This window comes from Apus apus, chromosome 2, assembly GCF_020740795.1.
Source record: "Apus apus isolate bApuApu2 chromosome 2, bApuApu2.pri.cur, whole genome shotgun sequence".
Classification (NCBI taxonomy): domain Eukaryota; kingdom Metazoa; phylum Chordata; class Aves; order Apodiformes; family Apodidae; genus Apus; species Apus apus.
Window position 1 is genome coordinate 146,347,051 of NC_067283.1, and position 20,550 is coordinate 146,367,600.

Genomic DNA, 20,550 nt, shown 5'->3' on the forward strand with positions numbered 1-20,550 from the left:
TTCTCCAAACTAGGCAAGCCCAAAGTCTTTAGTGGATCCTGATATGACATTCCTTCCAGCCCTGTCACCAGATTTGTTGCCCTCCTCTGGATGCATTCAAGGACCTTCACATCCTTCTTAAATTATGCACAGAACTACACACAGTGCTCAAGGTGAGGCCTCACCAACTCTGAACCCAGTGAGGTAATCACCTCTTTTACCTGCTGGTGGTGCTGTGTTTGATGTCCCCCAGGACAGCTTTGCCCTCCTGGCTGCCAGACTGAGGCTGTTGCCCACCAGCACCCCCAGATCTTTTTCTGCAGGGATGTTCTCCAGCCACTCCTCTCCCACTCTATGCTTCTGCCTGGTGTTGCTGTGTTTTAGGTGCAGAATCCAGCATTTGGTCTTGTTAAATTCCATGCCACTATGTATGCCAGGTGCTCACACACATGCTGCAGAAGAGTCACACTGTTCCATGTTCCTGTGGTATAACTGCTCAATAGAACCCTCAGCACTCATCAGATTTGGGAGGGCTGAGGACTGAATGCAGGTGAGCTCTGCAGCCACACAGATCTCTGCTGGTGGTTCAGGGGAGCAGGATGCACCCACAGGATGTCAAAAGAGGAACAGTATCTGCCTTGTTTACTAACCTCACTGTGACTGCAGGTGATGCTGCAAGGTCAATTCCAAGTGTCTCACGTGCAACAAGCCCCTTCTGCCTAAGCTGTACGTTTGTGGAGGTGTGAGCTGAGATGGGAACTTTGCAGTTTGCCTATGAGTGATGAGGATAGTAAATACCAGCCCAAGCGAAAAGCACACTACAGCAAAAACTAGGTCCCACGCTCATCTTCTCAGGGTTCAGTTGAGCAGGGAAGGAGGAAGTGGTGCTGATGTTATTGATACAAAGACATGAGAAAATATTTGCTTACTTGCCAGAGCTCCTCACAGAAAAGTTCTCAGCAGTCCCACAGTTTCAGCCTTTTAGCTTCAGGACTTGGCTTCATTACCCCCAAACTGATGTCAATATGAGCCATGATCTCCATCACCAAACACCTTCTCTTTGAGCATATCATCTTATCAAGAGGGATCATTCCTAGATTCAGTTCAAGACTGCTTTACTGCCTTGTCCCCAGTTGATATGTCAGGTCATACTTTGATGAGCTAATCATGAAGAATTAATGAACCACTTTCCTGTGTATGAAAACCCGAGGATCTAAGGAAATCTTCAGTGGTGTCTCCAGAGTTTGCTCCATAGAGGTAGAATAAATTCAAGCCAGCTCACATCAAGTTGCCTTGGAGCAGGGCTTACTCTCTGGTGCAGTACACAAAGATTATTTGAAGGTATCTTTTCTGTTTGCTTCTGATTCTCCTGGCTACAAGCTTTCCTTGCAGCCCCAGCAGACGGTGTCTGAGGAAGGAGACTGAGCTGAGCACATGCTAAAGGCATATTGAAGGGGTTAGTACCCAATATCACTGCCACACTTAATAGCTGGAAATCTGATCTTTCTGTAACTGGCTGCTGAGCACAGAAAAAATGAGGGTCTTCACACAAATGGTTGAGTCCTTTGAAAAGTGTATTTCATTAATTTACTTTGACTAAACTTGGTCTGACACTGGGACACAGGAATTGAAGGAAAAGTAAGCATATGGATCAATACTTGCTTACACAGTCTAACCAACTACTGTGTATTTGAGAGGTTCATTTTTCTGTCTTGTAAGTTAATTAACAAGGAGAAGAAAAAAATAGCTAGATTCATTGCACCAGCCATGCTCCTGCTGACAGCAATACCTGTTTTATACTAGATGGGAACAATATTTTGGTCTAAAAACTTCCCCTGTAGAGTCAGAAATCATCATTTTCTTGTTCTTGGGCAATGTAGTTCTGAGTGCCTAATGTCTTCACTTACAATTAAAGAGAGCCATAAAAATATCATGTAAATATCTCCCTATTATTACTAGTGTGTGTTTTAGGCATGATTTTGAGAAGTACTGAACATTGGTTTGTTTTCATTACTGGAAGCTCATTGAGCTTCTCATGGATAATGTAAGTGTATGCCACTGTTTAACATAATCCAGGACAGGGGGGAGGATGTTTTAGTTGTTTCTTTCGTTGGATTTTTTATGAAGATACTCACTTGTGCTTCTGCCCTTAACGACTGACCCATAAACCTGAGCTCCACAGATGGATATGATACATGTGTATGTTTATGAACAGATGAGGGAGACCATTGCTCAAGTAAGGAGTTCCAGAACTACTTGCAACAGAAGCAACAAAACTACTTGAATGCTCAATGTTCCACATTTGCTTGGGTGAAACAAGTACCAAAGAATCGTGCGACTTCAGCTCACCAATTATTCCACTTACTGAGATAATACTAATTGGTATGTTGATAAAACATATTCTAAAAAGTCTTCCTTTCACTGATCTGATTCTTCACTGTTTCAATGCCATTGTGGCTATGTGGAAAGATGTGAAGATGAGCATTAACTGCTGTTTATGTTTTCTCCGGATTTTACAAGAGACAGTAATTGCTAAGCTAAGTTGACAGGTGTTCAGAGACTCCTGACAAGTCTAGTCTAAGTATAGGATTTAAGGGGGGTAGCAGCATGCATCTGACTGCACCTGGATTTCATATTGACCTCAAACCAATCAGGGTGTTCCCACAGTAGGCTAACCCTAAATAAAATGGCATTGATCCAGGAGGAGCTGTTAGATGTGGGGTTAATCCAAGTCCAACTGCCAAATGGTAAAGATTTCCAACAGTAATATGGTTGGTTATGACTTGGGAAGATTGCTCTCTGTGTCACAAAGAAGACATAGTCACAAGTACTGGGATCTCGGGCAACGTGGAGAAGAAACCCAAGGACAAGTGGAGGTCAAGGAAACATTTCTCTGAGAAATAAAGAATCAGCACCATACTTAATCTCTTACTTTCATGTATATGACTAAAATACCTCACAAATATTAAAAAATGTGTTCAGTGTGATGTATAGCTGAACAGCGCCTTTAATAAGTAGAAGCTAGACTTAAATAAATTCTAGTTCATGGATTATTGCTGGACCATGTAAGTTGAAAAAATAGGTTTTCTGCTGCCAAGATTTATGACTCATTCAAAGCCAGCAGAATAGATAAATTGATGTATGCCTTATCTACCACAAAGCAAGCAATTGGAATAAATTCCCAAGCAGGTGGTTATGTGAGCGACGCAACAGCCAAGATGTATGAACACGCTGAAGGGAGAGCAGGTTGGTTTTGGCCCAGATTCAGCGAAGCCCCTCCCACAAGTAAAAAGTAGTTACTGTGAAACAGATGCAGTGACGGGAAAATAGAGAAATTACCTGGAATTCAGCCCAGCTAGTTTTTGTCTGTTTTGATATTCTACATGTACCAGGAACGTAATGGAAGTGACATGTGATAACACTTTATCTCAGCCTCAGTCAGCTGGGGCCCGTGAGCACAAATAAGGAGCGGAAAAGGGTGAAGCAAGAACACACTTATTCTTTTTTTTTTAGATCAACCACAGAAGTCTGTAGGTGTCAAACCTCATGGTTTTTCAAACAACCTGATATTCTCATTATTTTTTTTTTCCATTTGAGAATAGAAACACTGTTAGTTTCAAAAGGTAAATGTACTCATTTGCATTGTTGAAGCAGCCTGTACTACTAAGTATTTTCAGTACATTTTCATAGAAAATAAAAACTTACAATGAGGAGAAAAATAATCCTTTCCCACCATAGACAAATGTGTTAATATTTTGCTTAAATAGTATAAAGCAAGAGAATCCAATTTGGCCAGATTCTAGCATATATCACATTCAGTTTAAGCAATTGATACTAAAGTTTTTTTGCATGTAATTACATGCAGTTATTACTTAACTTCAGTGCTAATACAAGAGGGCTAGGGTGAGGCTGCAAATGCTAACATTTCTCACAACCAGGGAGAAATCATTAATATGAATTTATAAAAATAACTGAACAAATTCAGTCCTGGTAGGAGCTGGGTATCGTTGGACCAACAGGAGATAATGGAGAATACATCAAAAGGGTGGGCTCTGATCTGGGTCATTTCTTGTATCAGCCAATTCCTATTCAAGTTTCCTCGCTTACTTACGTCATGCTGTCATTCGTACCACACAACACAGAATTCCCCACAGATCGTGGCAATACTTCAAGGCCACTTGGGCCAAAACGTAGTTTTGCTCTCCAAATAAAACACTTGGTAACAACTCATTGTCCATCAAAGAGTTATTACCCAATTAGTCCCATCAACATTACTTGTTTCCTCTACATGAAGCAGCAGGCCTCCATCTTGGCCAGGGGTGCAGGACTACACAGCAGGTAGAACCTGAAATTGGCTCCCTGTTTTTGTGATGTCTCTGCTGCAAACTCCTGCCCTGTCACGCAAGAGCTTCCTGCATGCCCTCCATTGTAGGTATCTGGCTTTGTTTCTGGCTTTCCAGATAAGTACAGTCCCAGAGCATGCTTTGGTTATGTCAGGAAGCTGCATGGAGGGACACAGAGGCAAAGCAGTGCAATGCAGCTCTTCTTACTGTCTCTCCAATAAAGGCAGCATATTCTTACCACCTCTGGATTTGCTGCATACATGTCATCACTCTCTATGTCACCCTTCTGCACTCCTATGGGGAAGATGTCCACAACTCATCACAACATATTTTACTGTAGCCTCCTCATCTTCCACTGCAACTACACCAACCCAGCCCAGTTAAGCCAGGGAATGCACCCCACTACACCTGTTAGTGCCATTTGAGGCCTCTTGCTTGTCCTTGCATGCAATGTTTTCCTTCTAATTCCCCTTGATGGAGGATTCTAGCTATTAAATTAACAGGTGTGAATGTCACAGCAAGATCAGGAAAAGGAAAGGCAAAGCTGTTGCGAGATTTAAATGCAAATTATTATAATTTAAATGCATTTTCTTTGCAGGACATTGCATTGCTTCTTGCTGTGTTTTATAGGAGACAATTTAATGTAAAACTGAAAACTACCAATTGCAGAAGAAAAGGAATATTTATATCTGAAAAGTAGAGATGTACTTGATCTCCCATAACTCGTTAACAACAGGGTCGTACTGTTTATTTTTATTGCAGTTGTGATTTTTAGGATTAGGCCTATCAATATTTATTCACGTTTAACAGAATGCAAACATCCGGTCAGTCCTGGCAAATGCTATCCACTGAATGGCAACTTCGTTGTGCTTTAGTCACAGAACAAACAAAGGTTTGGTTTTTAATGGGAGGGTGAAAGTACAACAGGGAGAGAGTTGGTAACAACTGTGGCTAATGCCATCCTAATTACATCTATTGCAAAAGACACACGAAATTCTTCTGAGATCCTAGCTACCTCCTGTCAATGTCAGGGGCAAAATTTCTGTTCCTTCCATGGAGTCAGACTGAGGTATCCCTAGAAATGAGGACTGGATGCGGGACTGCTGTTTCATAGATCAGGAAAAAACATAGATAGGAACTGAGGGAGATTTTTCTGCAAGCTGCAATTTCTAGGTGAGGTTCCTCTTTCGCATAACTCATCTTGGTGTTGCTCAATGGGGTTGAACTGCTGAGAAGTAACTTTGATCTTTTCAGCTGCATTTCTCTGAATGTCAGTGCAAGAAAGCCTCTTGTACTTTTCTGTCTACTTCTAGAGCGGCTCAGGACTGCTCATGTTTCTGTAGGGTCCAATATCCAGTGCTAAGGGACTCTGACCTAATCAGCAGCTCTGACTATATATTTTTAAATAGCAAAACTAAACAACAGGTATACCAGGTGGAGCCTGTTGAACGTGAGATGGATTTGCCAATGTAAACTCAAGGAAGACTTGGGGTTGCTCTGTGGCCTCCTCAGTATGTGCAATTCTCTGTTGTTACACACCTTCATAGTATTTCATAGATTGCCAGTGAGTGTACCCTCAGAGCACCCAGAGTTGGGGCAAAGTGCTACCAGCCCCCGTGGGAGCTGGGGAAAGGGAGGAGGTTAAACTACCTGGCCAGAGGAGCTGTAGGGTTATGCAGCACATGCTGCTTGCATTCTTGGTAGCACCCCAACTTACCATCACCACCCACAGGCCTTTCATAACTCACTCTGACCACAGATAAATACAAAGAAGGTTCTCCTTGTCTGCAATATTTAGGGACAAGTGATTTCATGCAAATTTCTGCAAAAATAATAAAGGCATTTCTAGAAAAACCTTCCCTGCCAGGCAGCATAAGCATATGTTGGAGTAAGGCTAGTCTGACTTCAGGGGTTTAGAGAGGCTTCATATGACAGATTTTCATAAACAGTAGCATACAAAGTACAAACCATTAATAAAACAATAAAAACAAATCATTAATGCATTTTTGGGAATTCCCAACACTGTTTCTCTGTCTTATATAACCTGTACACTGCGCAGGGCAGATGCTACTTGGAGTCTGTTGGAATGAAAAAGAAAATTCACACCTTCACTTACTATTCTGATCATCAAAAATAATCAGGGAAGAGACAATAATGGGAGAACTGATATTAGAGTGAGGAAAAAATAAATTTAAAATAAATTTATTTTTATCTAGGCATGATTTTTGACCACAGGAAGGTATTTTCCTATAACAGATGAACTGCATTGCTGCTCATGTTAATACACTGATGTTTAATGATTATTTTTTTAGTATTCATTTTAACACTGCTAATCTTTACCTAGCAGGACATTAATAATACCAAGATATTTATCGTATAGGAAATGGCTAATGAAATCTGCTTCATCTGTCAATGGATGTTTATGTTTCAAAGCTGAACATGATTGTTTATGCAGGATTTACAGGCGAATGGTAGTGTTTTGTTAGTGACTAATAATAAGAGGAAAGTTAAATGGTAATTAGTATGGATTTTTATCGCTATTATTATTTATATTACATTAGGACTTTCTCAAGCTTCAGATCAATGCCTGAAGCAGCTCAACTGTTGCTGAAAGACATAAGACAAAATGTATTTGATAGCAATGAGGACACAGGACTGGGAGCCAGAATTGCCCAGCTCTGCAAAATAAGCTGACTCACTGCTCACTGCCCCTATGGTGAACCCTCCTGCAAGTAGCTCTTTGGCTCTGACACATCTCTTTTAAACAGATGGAGTTCCTACAATTTCTGTATATTCTTATATTCAACAGTTACTAAGTCTACTAGTTTAATGTTTTTAGAAATACTCTACTCATTTTTAATAAGTGCTCACCCAATGGCTGCTTCAAATTGGATGCAAATGTCACAAGTTCTGAGCTTAACATATATGCAGCTTCTGCAGTTCTCTGCCACCTCTGAACTGGACACCATGGTTTGAGCACCAGTGGATTTGAGGGATTTCTTTTTGGAAAGCACAAATGCCTCTGCAATTTCTAAAACAAGTCAGGCATTTGAAAATTGTGTTTTCCTTCTTCCTTTGCAAGTCTGAGTTCATTATTTGAGGTTTTCCTTCCTTTCCTGCAAAAAGCTCAAAGTGGTACATCCTTGTTGCAAGGACACGTGAGAGCTGCCAGATTGCATCACAAGAGGGACAGTCATGTGTGCAGAAGTGGGATCCCAGAGGAGCTGGGGAGCTGCACTGGTCTTTGGCCATCCTTTGCCAATCTTAGGCTTGCTCTTCATGAACAAAGACAAGTATTAACACCTCCCACTGATGAAGTGTATAGCTTTTGGTCAGTATATATGTATCTGTGCATGGAATTTGGCCTTGCATGCCACTGACCAATGTCCAATGATCTTTTTTCTCTTTGTATATGGTAAAAAACATCAGCTTGAAAACACCAGAAAATTGAGTCAGTTTGGGTACCTGAATTTCATGAAAAGGAAAGTGTACAGCCATAGCAAAATATTTCCTTTGTTAGTTATTGCTAAAGAATGAAACGCAAATTCCAAAGGCAGTTGCATTCCTCTCTTTTCCCCATAAATCTGTGGGAGTAAAAAATACAATTCAGAAATGCCAAATCCAACCTCAGCAACCCTGCAAATACCTCCAAAGTCAATAGGAGTCATGGGTGCACAAGGAACTGAGTGCCCCATCAACATACTGCAATTTTTAGCCATCATTAAATGTAAATCTCTCTAGCATCAATATTTATTCCTGCTAAATACGAAGAATGTTTAGGCTTATGAGTCACCAGTTCTTTTCCAGTTAGCACTTGCTCTACCACTTCCACCCTTGAATGGAACTAAAGATTTAGACACGATATCAGCAAACAAAGTCAACTGTTAGGAAGAGGCAACCACAGAATAACAACTGGGGCAATAACAATGTCCATCTGTCAGAGCCAGAGTGCTCCACTGTTGTCATTTCTCTGCTGTTGGTTTTTCAGCAGGCTCGAGTGGCAAATGACAAAGACCGTGAATAAGTACAGCAGGATTTGCTCACAGTTTGTTCCATGCAAGCTCCAGGTTGCCAAGGGAGACAGGAATCATTTTTTCGGGCACTCCCACAGCAATAAACTGTTGCCACTTTATTAACGAGCAGCAGCACGCCCTGTTTTGTTTCACAGCAGGCCTATGAGCTGACCAGCAACAATGCTGGACGTGGATAGAAAGTTTTTTCTCCCACTTCTCTAGATGCAACTCAGGGTCCTGCTAAAGGGGGCTATCTACTGTTTGCTGCAAAGCAGTAGATTTAGCCTAGTTTCCAGTGAATGCAAGGTCTGCATAATAAAATCCCACATTGCAAGGTGCCAGAGATGTTCTAAGGCTGTAAAGGTGTTAAGGAGACAATTGAGAGGGAGCAGAAATCCAAAAGCTAGCTCCTATTCTTCACACATGTTATTTAGTGAGAGAGGCATGCATTAAAAGGAATTCTTTCAGTCTGATCATAACATACATCGGTGGCTGCCATCCCAAAGTGAAGGTCTGCTGTGCTAAAAGGTCTTCTTCAGTTTGGGAAATGGGAATGGGTGGTCCCTGGAGATTATGTGCTAGTGTTCCTGTTTTCCAGAACGAATAGTCCAACACAGCATTTGTGCAGCTCTGGGTTGTGATTGCGCCGAGTGCTGAGAACCCTTCCTTGATCACTGAAGATACTTTGTTTCGGAAGGCACCACCATAATCCTGTTCTTCTGGGACAACAGAGCGAGAAGTGACTAATCACTGGCTAAACAGAAGCAGGCAGCAGAAATCGCTGGCTGCCTTTACTGAAGGCCTGAACAGCAGAGCTGAAGAACTGCACAGTGGAAACAAGAGAGGCAGGCTTTTAGATACCTTAAGAAATCTGTGTTTTTATCTCAAAGATCAGGCCTTGTAAAGGCACTGTGGAATCCGGGTGGAAAAGTACAGTTCCCCAAGCCAGAGGGACAGAAATAGAAGTCCTACATCTCCCATGAATCTCTGACTTCCTGAAGTGGTCCCCAAAGGTAGGAATAAATGCTCACAAGCAGGAAATCTCCTATCGCTATTGTCTTTATACAGACAAAGGCATCACTTTCCCGGGTCAAGATAATACACCTTGTAGAAATAAAGTCTCTTCTCTTATATAATCTTTTTTATAGTCCTCTTCCTTTTCTGTACTCCTCCCTGACTTGCCAAACACTTTTCTTGCCTGATGGTTTGGCCTGAGGGTCCATGTATTCTGACATGTCCTCTGCTGAAAAAGCAGAGTATACCTGCCCTGAAGGAGTGCTCTTACCTGGGTACACCAATACCTGGAAAATGCTCTTGCAGGCAACTGATTAACATAACTCATTGCTCAGCCCTGTCTATATTGCTTTAAAATGAGTAAATGCAAAAACCTATTTTTAAGAGCATGTTTGTTTTGAGTGGTCTTTCAAAAAAAGTGAGAGGAAATCATATGCTAACTGTATCCTTCATCTGCAAAACAGAATCAGAGAGTAATATAGGAAAGGAAAACTATACCAGATATTTATTTTTTAGGATCTACCAATCCTAGAACTTCAGCAGAACATAATTTGATACTTTAAATCAATTAAGCTTCTTCTGGTGAAAAGACTTAATGAATGAAAACATCCTTAGAGCTAATTAACCTGTCAAATGCAACATCAGAACAACAGCAGAACAGTCCTCTGGAGATAACATATCAACTACTTAGAGAACACACACACAAAATTAAATGAAAAGTTTTGTCCTTTCTATCCTATTTCTTATTCACACTTACATGCCAACAGGCGCTGCATTGCCTTCTCCCAGGTGATATATTCCCAGAAGATAACATCACCAGGATCCCAAGTTCTGCTTCTACTTATCATGGCAGTCACAGCAGGTCTGGATTTCAGGGGGATCCCTGCTGATTAGCTGCTGTTGAGCACAGCTTAGTACTCTCTGGCAAATCCTTCATTACAACCCAAATCAAGATTTCATGAAAGAAAATGTTGTAAGGAGAAGGAAACTTAAAAATCTTCTCTAAGATTTTTAACCTTCTTGTGTTAGAAACCTCTCAAATCTTTCCCCAGCAAGACACTGACTTGAGGTAGAGATTTTTTTATCTCAGAAAACAGTTGTTCTTCAGACTTATCCTTGATTTAGCCTGTGGTCACAACCTAAAAACCACTGTCCCACTCTAAAAATGGAGAAATCACTCTGATGTTGCCCAAGAGAGTCACAGAGCTGGGGAAAACCCTGTCGCTGAGTCCCTTGTGCTAAACATCCCGTCATATTCAGCAGCTACTGCAGTTCCCTTGCTCTATCTGCACACCTGCTTCCCACTGAGACACGTCAGTTCAAGATGCGTTTGGAAAATAAAATAACCCTTCTTCTTTGTGCACCGGATTAGAGGCTTTTTTTTGTCATCAGCAACAAGAGGTTGTTTCTTCCACTTTACTAACAGCAGAGCTGGTGGGCCACAGACTGCAGTTAATCTGCTTGGAGTGCTGTAAGTGCGTGGGAACACACAGCAGCACGATGCCCTCCTGTATGGTGATTTTACCTAAGTGAGGCCAAGAATAAATGTTTAGACAGTGCTGACTTAGAAAGATTTTTGGTGTTTCATTTTTGTTTTGAGGAAGAAACTAAACTGGCACTGAAGGCAGCAACATGTTTAGTCAGTTAAAGGCAATAGGACAAGCGTTTACTTTTCCAGAATCCATTAGAAATGTAATGAAAATGAGAGCACAAGAAATGAAGAGTCTTCAGAAAACAATCAATATGGTAAAACTGAATTGAATGGAAGGACAAAGCCAAGCCAGCTAGGTTCAGGTGCATGACTGTCCATGAGGCTGTAAGAGGAATGTCACTAACCCCCTGGGTCAATGGTGAGAAACTCTTCCCATGTTCAAACAGGCAATGAAGAGAGGAGGGACATATGGTCCTCTCAAGGTGCCTCTCTGTCACTGGAGAGGCAGTCTGTAGGACCAGCCTAGATTAGTCACTCTGGTTTAACTTAAGCTCATGTTTTACAGTTTATTTGACTTAAATTTTTATTTATTGCTTTAAAACATAATTAAGGTCTGTGTGACATTTTGGTTTTTTTCTTCCTTCTCCACTGTATCGTGGACAAAATCTGTTTTGCTCTGCCGACAGGACATGTAGAAATTTCAGGGAATCCATTAGTGAACTATTTTATTTTTTCAATCAAGAAATACAATGCCTGACAGTGACTAGTCCTGTTTCACGGTTTTCCACCAATTCCATAAATTGCATCAAACTTTCATCATTTCCTAATTCAGGTTTTCTCAGAAACATTACTCATCACTGAAGAATGTTCTGGTCATTAAGAAGGTTAAGAGATAATATTTTCTTACATTTTTGTGGCTGTTTTCTCTTTTGGAAAGAAAATATTATGGGAGAGGAAGCTTCCCTGCTGATTGCAGATCCTGTCTCTCTCCACTTTCCTTCTACAGTTTTTCCAATTCAAAATTTAAAAGAAGTTGCTTACAAAAAAAAAAAATAATAATGCTTGAAGCTGCAAAAATATTTTCCTAAGATATACCATTGGAAAGCCTAAAGGCAGAAACCCTCTGCTGCTCCTCTGTCCTTTCTATATTCAAAGTCAAGCGAAGAGGCAGAAGGGTGATGGAGGATTGTGAGTAATGCTCTGAGGTCCTTCTGAGGGTTCTGAAAGAAGAACATGCCATAATCTGAGCCCCTGCTGAGCCCAGAAAGAGGGAGAAGTTACAGGAGGAAATGATCCACGCTGGCCTGCAGCAGCTGGACAGCAGGGAGGAACAGTTATGCAGCTTATTTATCTGAGCAAGCTGTGGAGCTCACCCACTGTAAGGAGTTTTCTTTCTTCTCCAACTTACTCTGCTAGTCTTTTCCTCAATAATTGCCTCCCCTTTTTTAAAAAAGGAATCTGATTTATTATCAGAGGATCCATAACAGCAGAAAAATCTCCCCTCAAGCTTTCCCTCCCTCCTGTCATGCCAAGTTCTTAGCCTTGCTCATTTTTCTCTTGCTTCTCGTGCTGGCTCTTCTCCCATGCCTTGCAGCCAGCAACTTTGAAGAAAAAATCCCTCTTCTCCACCTCCCTGGTTCCCCTGGCTGTTCCTCCTGCTGTATAATGGTGCCCTCGCCCCAAGATCTGCTCTCCTTCAGTGAACTTTGGTTGTCCTCATGTACCCCCATTATCCTGGGCCTCCATTCTGTCATCTCATTCCAGTTGCAATGTTTGCTCCATGTGAGGAATGTGGGCTCTGTTCATGTAAGCAGATGCCACTGAGCTTGAATGCAAAGCAGGGTGTGATATAGACATGGGTTCTGCAGCTTGCTCCTTGTGAACCTCAAGGAGCTTGTCCAGCCCTAGAGCTGCTGTAAATCACATCAGAATTGATGTTGAAGAGTGACACTAAGACCCAATATTGCTGATGGCTGTGTTTAGCACACGGACTCCTGGGACTCCTAGAAGCCCTTTCCTGCTCTATCAGAAATGTCTTTTGCAGTCTCTCACCACATGTCTCCATGTGGGCCTTGTTCATCTCTTCATTGCCATCCAGGTTGCCCACGTGTATCCTTGCCTCTGCCACGGTCTCCTGCTCTCTCTCCTCTGCCCTTGTGACAGGTGTTTGTCATGTGTTCCCCATGCTACACCTGCCCCAGCCAGGCATGGTGGGACTTCTGTCCTCTCTCTCACTTGTCTTCTACTCCCACTTCCATATCTCCTCTCAGTTTTTATCCCACATACATCTTACATTCTTCTTACAGCCTCTGAGTCAGACTTCAAATGACCTCCAGCCAGACTTTGCCTCACACAGCACAGTTACACCAACCTTCTACTTCTTCTTCTGTTTTCTGTCACTCCCCATGTGACCCTGGACATCCTTCTACATTGTCTCTAGGACCTTCTGTCTCTATCCTAACCTGCCACCCCTCTCCTACACGCTGCTACAACTTTTCCACTCCCCCCTTGTAATATGTTTATTTTCTTAGGAGTCAAAAATACAGGCATTGTTCCTGGACAGTTTGTAACATGGTTATCACTAACATGGTAAAGCAGCCTTAGAAAGGGGAAGAAGAAAGTTTAGTACACTTAGAACATAGTGGAAGGCAGGACTTTGATTTTTCTCTGAATCAGGCTCTTCCAGGGTTCTGATCTGTACCTACTTTGACAAGGTTGTACCTACCCATGCTAGAGAATCTCTTTACATTTTTGAGTGGAAAATTACTGTGGTAAAGTCAGATAAAACCTTTAGAATTATCTATTTTTTATGCAGTGGGAAGAAAAAGAACAGTTGGCTCCTAACTGGCTGTTTAAGGGGAAAATACATGAGTGCCCTCTTCAATCCATAAAGAACAAACCCATAAACAGACTTAGATCTCAAGTGCATTCAACAGCACTGGCATCAGCTTTGGCACTGTCATGATCAGAAGGTGCTCTCCCAGTTGAGTCCCTGTGGATAATACCGTTGCTAAAACCTTATGGCACCAGGAGTCTCAGCAGCTGAGCTCAGCAGTTGCCTTCATCTCTGTTCAGAGGATATTGCTCCCCTGTTCTACCACGGCTTCTTTTTGCTTTCCAGAGAGGGCCATTTGCATCCAACCCTTGGGTCCTTCATGGAGCTCCCATATCAATTTTTTCTAGTTTCTCAGGTGGCACAGCTGTATGCCAAGTTTTAAATACTTAAGATTAGGGAATTCAGCACTGTTAGTGCCAAATGGTAAAAAGACAAGGGCTCATTCAGCAATATAACTGTCTGAAAAACTCAAGCACTTCTGAGATCTCCAGGTGTGTTGACTTCACATTTTCTACTGAGATTTTTTCAAAAACACTTTGTTCCTGGAGCTGAGACTCTAAAGCATGCTTCAAACTTTATTTATGGTAGGAGTTATTTACCTGAATGTTTATCTTGGAAAAGATAAAATTGATCTGGAAAGCAGTGTCAGAACAGTCCTTCTATCTTAGGGCAAGATTACCTTTCGCCAGGCTGTAAGGATGAAATTTTTCACCCAAACTGAGGCGTGTACTACAGAGATGTCTACAACTCAGCTGATTCCTCATTAGGCTTGGGAATTTGTGTGGCACATAAAAGTGTAGAGAACAATCGGCCCACCCAAAACCTCATGTCTACCTTGGGATGCAATGGATCATTGTCAGGACCCACTAATTGTACTTACTACATTTCCACTCCATCTGTTCAGGTGTATGGAAGCTACCTATGTGGTGCCAGTGCAGTTGGTGGAACCTTGGCTGGTAGTGTTGAGGATGCAGTTTGTCCAGCTAGATGTAGGCACCTACGTTATGATGACATGGGTCACACACAGACTTTCACTGACCAACCAGTTCTGCACTGCTCTAAAAGGCAAGCTGCTCCAATGTCCAAGCCAACACTTTTTTCAAAATTTTTGTTGCTAAGGGTCCTCATATTCATCCTATGCAATTCACATCACCACTTCCTTCCTTTCATTTATTTTTTTTAGTTTCCACTCCAAACCCCAGATTCTAGTTTTCTTCTTCCAGTGGAAGCCTATCAGTTCATTCCCAACCCATTACAAAGACAGGAAACCAAACACAACCTCCCTCCCCAGAGCAGTCTTTTTTCGTATTTAAACCTGTAAAATCCAAATTATAAATTAGTAAAGTCTGTGCTATGTAAAAAACTGCTCATTTAAATGCATATGACTTCATCTAATATAAAACTGCTAGATCTGGCCTGAAAGTACTGCTATTGCTATTTTGATTGGTATTATTATTACTATTATATGGATATTTCAGTTCTAATATGAAATAACAAACAAACAAACAAACAAAAAACAAATGGAGAAAAATAAGCTAAAAACACTAGAAACTAATTTCCAGCTTCAAGATACACAGTGTGCTCAGAATTATGTTACTCTGCAAAAAATGTTTCAAAGAATCCTGTATTTCTGTACTGAAGGCTGTAAGAAAATTACAAACATTTTACAAATCTGCTAAATGACATTTCTAGCAAAAGTCAGCACCATAAAATTGTCACTACCAGCTTCTGTTCCTTCTAACTTCTTCCTGACTGAGCTGTTCTTGAGCCCTGTACCTTAGACTAAACTGTCATAGAAATGACAAAGAGATCACTGTGTACATGGGGTTTTGCCACCTTCTCCAAACGGATGTTGTTTGGCCCAGGAAAAATCAAACTAGTGAAAGCAATGCTTTTAGACCTATGCATATATTAGTTCTTAAATCCTTGATGTTTATTTCTTTAACTTCTTGTATAGACACCTATAGAGATTTTTATGCACCAATAATGCATTATCTCCTAAAGTACTATATATTCTGAATATTAAAAATGCCTTTAAAAACCTATACCTCTCTCTCTTCTGTTATTGACTGTAATTCGATTTAATAATTCTGAAATCTTTTGTATGTAATTTTAATCCATTGATTTTTCCTTTTCTAAGTTTTTGTTCTTCTCAGCATTTAGGTACAAATTTAGCCATGAATCAGTTTTATCCTGATCCTATTTAATTTCCAATCCTTTTCCCTTAAACTTACATTTATCAGGTCAACTTTGCACTAGCTGAATTTATATTATCTGGGAAGGTATTTACCTGGATATGTTTTTTTGCAGGAAAACCACCCTTTCAAACATTGGCAAACCATACTATTTCTCTGCATTTGAGGCCATATTTACCCTGAGGTACTGAACTTTTAAATTTCGCCCAGTTTGGTTTGCTCTTCTCATTCTTTTTAATTTTTTTTCCATGTTAAAATGAGTGATATCCAGCAAATAATATAAGATTTCCAAGAAGTGCCTACTGAATGTGCCTTCACCACAAACACTGTCGAAGGAAAGTCAGGTATAGAAATAAATGATCTCTTTAAAATAAATGATCTATTTAAAATAAATTATCTATTTCCTACTGCTAATACGTATTTGGTTCCATTTTGTGAGGAGTCAGCATATACATTGCCTGTGAAAGCCAATTATACTTCTGCAAACAGAAGGCTTGCAGAATCAGGCACATATGCTCTGCACTGATACTTGGAACACCAAACTTGGTTGCCTGCATCCCTTTTACCTGACCAATCCAGTTGGATTATGCAGTAAAATTGCAACAAGATCACTTGCAAAGGAGAATTGATCCAAATGTTTCTTTGCTTTTTTGCAGTACTGTAACCACTCTGCTTTAATTTTTCTAGCCTTCTCTTTTGAAGCCTGAGGGGCATTGTTGTTATGGGAACAGCTGGATTAGGTCTGTGTTTAGAAAAGCATTTAAACATATGCCTAATCTAAAAAAAATGCAAGTATTCTCCTTGAAATCACTGGGTCTGCTTCTATAATTAAAGTTAAGCATCTGCTTAAATATTTCTTGGCCTGAACCTGCAATCCATAACACAGATGGACTAACAGTGGTAGTGAGTTTCAAGATGTCATAATGACAAAAAAGCCTCCGTTATATTGTTAATCTGTCTAGATATTTATATGGCATCCAACCCTATAAAAATTGCAGTACCTATCTTAAAGTAGCCAAGAGTAAGGTCATACTATTTCCCTAAATCTAGACTAATTACTGGCTCTTAATTACTGGCCTTCCAGGACAGTTAGCTGAGCCACCCTGAATAACTGCATGAACACACTGCGTGCACTGTGAAAACACAGCTGATCCCACAGCTGCTGGCTGCTTAACCTCACTGGTGTTGAACTGAAGAGAGGACAGTTTGTCAAAGGCAGATTTGCTGCTCAGCTAAGGACAACTTCCAGATGAGGGACAACAACAAAGAGTTGGGGCCAAGACCTTCTTAAATCACTCCAGCCACAAGAGGCTGTCTCAGCCAGTCCTACATGCTACATCCCTCCAAAGCAACGAACACATTTCCTGAAAAGTTCCCCCTGTTCCCACCTCCAGAGTCTGTTGACTATAAATCATTCCATAGATTGCTAGTTATCTGGCTTCACATCCATAACACAACAAATATTTCCCCTCCAGCATCAAGTCGCTCGGGCTCCATGGGGGATAATTCCTGAAGTAAAGCAGTGATCTTCGAGACAGAAGTTGCTTTCCATTCCACAAAGGAGAAGAGTTTGTTAATCATGCAACTATTTAAAAGTCACTCCCAAGATGCGCACCTGAGCTCAAAGCCTATAATTCATAATCTACCCACCCACACACGTACACTGAAATCAGATCACTGTTCCCACAGAAAATAAACATGCTGAAACACAAGACCTAGCACTGTTCCAAGCAATGATAAAACATTTAAAGGAAAGATACAAGACAGTTTCATAAAGTCTCTGGGTAGCATAGGGCAGGGGCAAAGTTACCCTTCACCTGCTGCAGAGGGTTAAATTGCGAATGTACAGATGTAAAAGGAGAGACAGTTTCCTTTGATCTCATCTCACCTTCTTTACAAATCAGGCCTTGATACCATGCCTTGATACCATGGAAGTATAGTTCCCAATGCCAAGAAACAATGAGTGGTTTAAAAGGTCTCTTAATAAAAGGGTTGAAGGTTACTCAAAAAACCCTGAAAAATTAACTCCTCTACATGCCATTTTCCCACCAGATATTACCTCTAAAATCAAGCAGATCTGCAAGGGAGGAGACCAAGAACAAATAGGACAATAAACAAATATTTTGGTGGAACTTTCTACCAAGAGCCTCAAAATACTGCCTTTGGAATTAGTCTTAATGCCCACATCCAGTGGAATGACTGAAGAGCTTCATGACAACCATAGATCTTGGTCATTTATAGTCATGTTCTTGCACATAAGCTTGTCTGGCACTGAGCTACACCTCCCAGGAGGCAATAGTCCTTTCCCTTACAAGAGTGTAGTACATCATTTAACGGCCAGTTATGTAATGTGCAGCTAATTCAACTTTTTACCTCTCATCAGGAAGAAGGTAAGTGCTGATAGACCAGCATTTTTCAAAAGGCAGTTATTCCATGTTTTCAACTAATTTCAAACAAGACACTGCCAGCTACCTGCCAGCATTCTGGTATGTGTCCTTACCAAAATAACCATGAACTCGAGTGTCCTCTAGCAGGGTAGGTACTATAAAGGTTCCTGGCACTGGAGTACCCAAGCACATCATAAATATTAATGGTGTTATCCTTCCAATATTGCTATGAGGCTTTATTACCACCATTTTGCAAACAGAGAATTGAATTTCAAAGTCACTTGCCCAAGGCAGCACACAAGTTTTGTACTAGTGCCAGGACTAAGCCCACATTTCTTAAGTCCTCATCCAAAGCATCTTTTCTCTTTTACCCTCTTGTGCAAGACACAAAAGCAAATTTTGTGCCTCAATATTTTCTGTTGGCCTGGTTCTAAGCTATTTTCTTCCACATGTGATCATAAAAGATGTCAAGCTGAGTTCTTAATTTGGGATAAGACATAGTGCTTCCATACAAGGGGACCAGGATTTAATTTGCAATCTTGCTCTCTCTTTTGCTGTAGTAAGTACAGCCCTGCAGAAAAAAAAAAAAAAAAAAAGAGTGCTCTGTGTTGCACAACCTACAATGATTGCTCTGGATGATTAAGAAATTGTATTAATACATTCCATGGATGAACTATCCAATCTTCCTTAGCCTGAGGGATAGAAACTAAAATCCTGGGCCTAGCTGGAAAATTCAGGAGAGCTGAGGAGCATCCCTGGAGAAAAAAAAAAAAGAAAAAGAAAAAGAAAAAAAAAAAGCCCTGGCTTGCGTTTCTTTGGCCTTTTCTTTGACCAAACGTGTGCAAACATACTGAATGCCTTGTAAGCAGGAAAAATAAGCAAATCTCACCCAAAAAATCCTTGCACACATGATGTTGTCAGTTTGCTTAGGTTCATATCTCCCAGGTTGTGCTCTGAATTTATTGCACTTGAGTGCATGTCAAAACCTACCCAGAAGTGTTGTATTTTAGTTGAAGTAAAACCAAATATTCTGGTTTTCCTACTATACCATAACTCTGGCTAGACTTGTTGAAAATTTACTCCAGAATTCAGGCAAGAATTTTAACTGCCCCAGAAGACTGGGATTTGCCTTTCTAGGTACTAATGAGGAACCTGAGCTGGAAGAACACACAGATCTCCAAGGTGACACTGCAGTCCTCACACTGCTGACAGGCTCTTAAGCATCTAATGCACAAAACAGTAAAATATTTATGTCAGCATTTTAAAACACAATGATAAATTATGTATTTAAGAGCCCTTCAGCTGAATATGCACATCTTAATAATAATTTGGTGTTTTAGGAAATATTGCAGCAACTTGATACAAAGCTTTCAAAGCAAGATTCCATGGTTCTCACTTTTGGTGGGGGGAATTATGCAAATCAGATGTGTTTGAGACCAAGAAACAGTGTGGAAATGTTTGCAGTGATGTCTAGCTTTCATCTTCTAGATACTCACCAGAGTGTCATCCCCACCGTTTTCATAACTGGACAACTTAAAAAAACATGCAGTCTTGTGACTTTCAAATCCATGACATTACCTGGATCATTTACACATTAAGTGCACAAGAAAAGACCAGTATTTCCTAAATTCCAAGTTTACTAACAACTTCTACCCTAATGAGATAAAACTTTCTGTTTAATTAATTTGAAGCTATGAAAAGGTAAAAAATCTTTCATATTTCTTGTTGGTTTTTTTCATCCAGGACATCCAGATATCCTGACACAAACATCTTGACGCTTCTCAGTTGATGTTCACATCAGATTTTCTGTACTGGGTTTGTGTGTGACAGAAACCATCTGTTAATCTATGGTGCAAAATGAATAATCTTCAGTATTTTAGGATACTTTTCTCCTTGAACACTGGTTGGTTTCAGGTCCTCTCTCCAGCAGGTCAAATCACCCTTAGAGAAAAGTAACCACAATTAGAATTAAACTTTGCACACAATTTCAACTCCTACAGAAACTGGGAAGTGTTCCTTTACACCAGCATTAAACAGAGTCTGGAGGGCACACACAACCTACTCCATAATGCTTAGGTCATGTGGGGATATTTCTTTGTATACCTATTAATTAAAGTGTCATGAATTAATTAGGCACAATGCCACTAAAAAGCTATGATAAGTGGTGCATCTTATATGCTAATAGTATGGGCGTCTTGTCCATGAGTGAATCATTCCTATTTCTCAAATCAGCAATTACACTGTGCCCTGTGGGTAAATGCCTTTCATAGAAATTATTCCCAGAACTTCTTTGGAGAACATCTGAGACAGCACTGGAACATCACAAATTTATCTTTCCTCACCTACGTCAG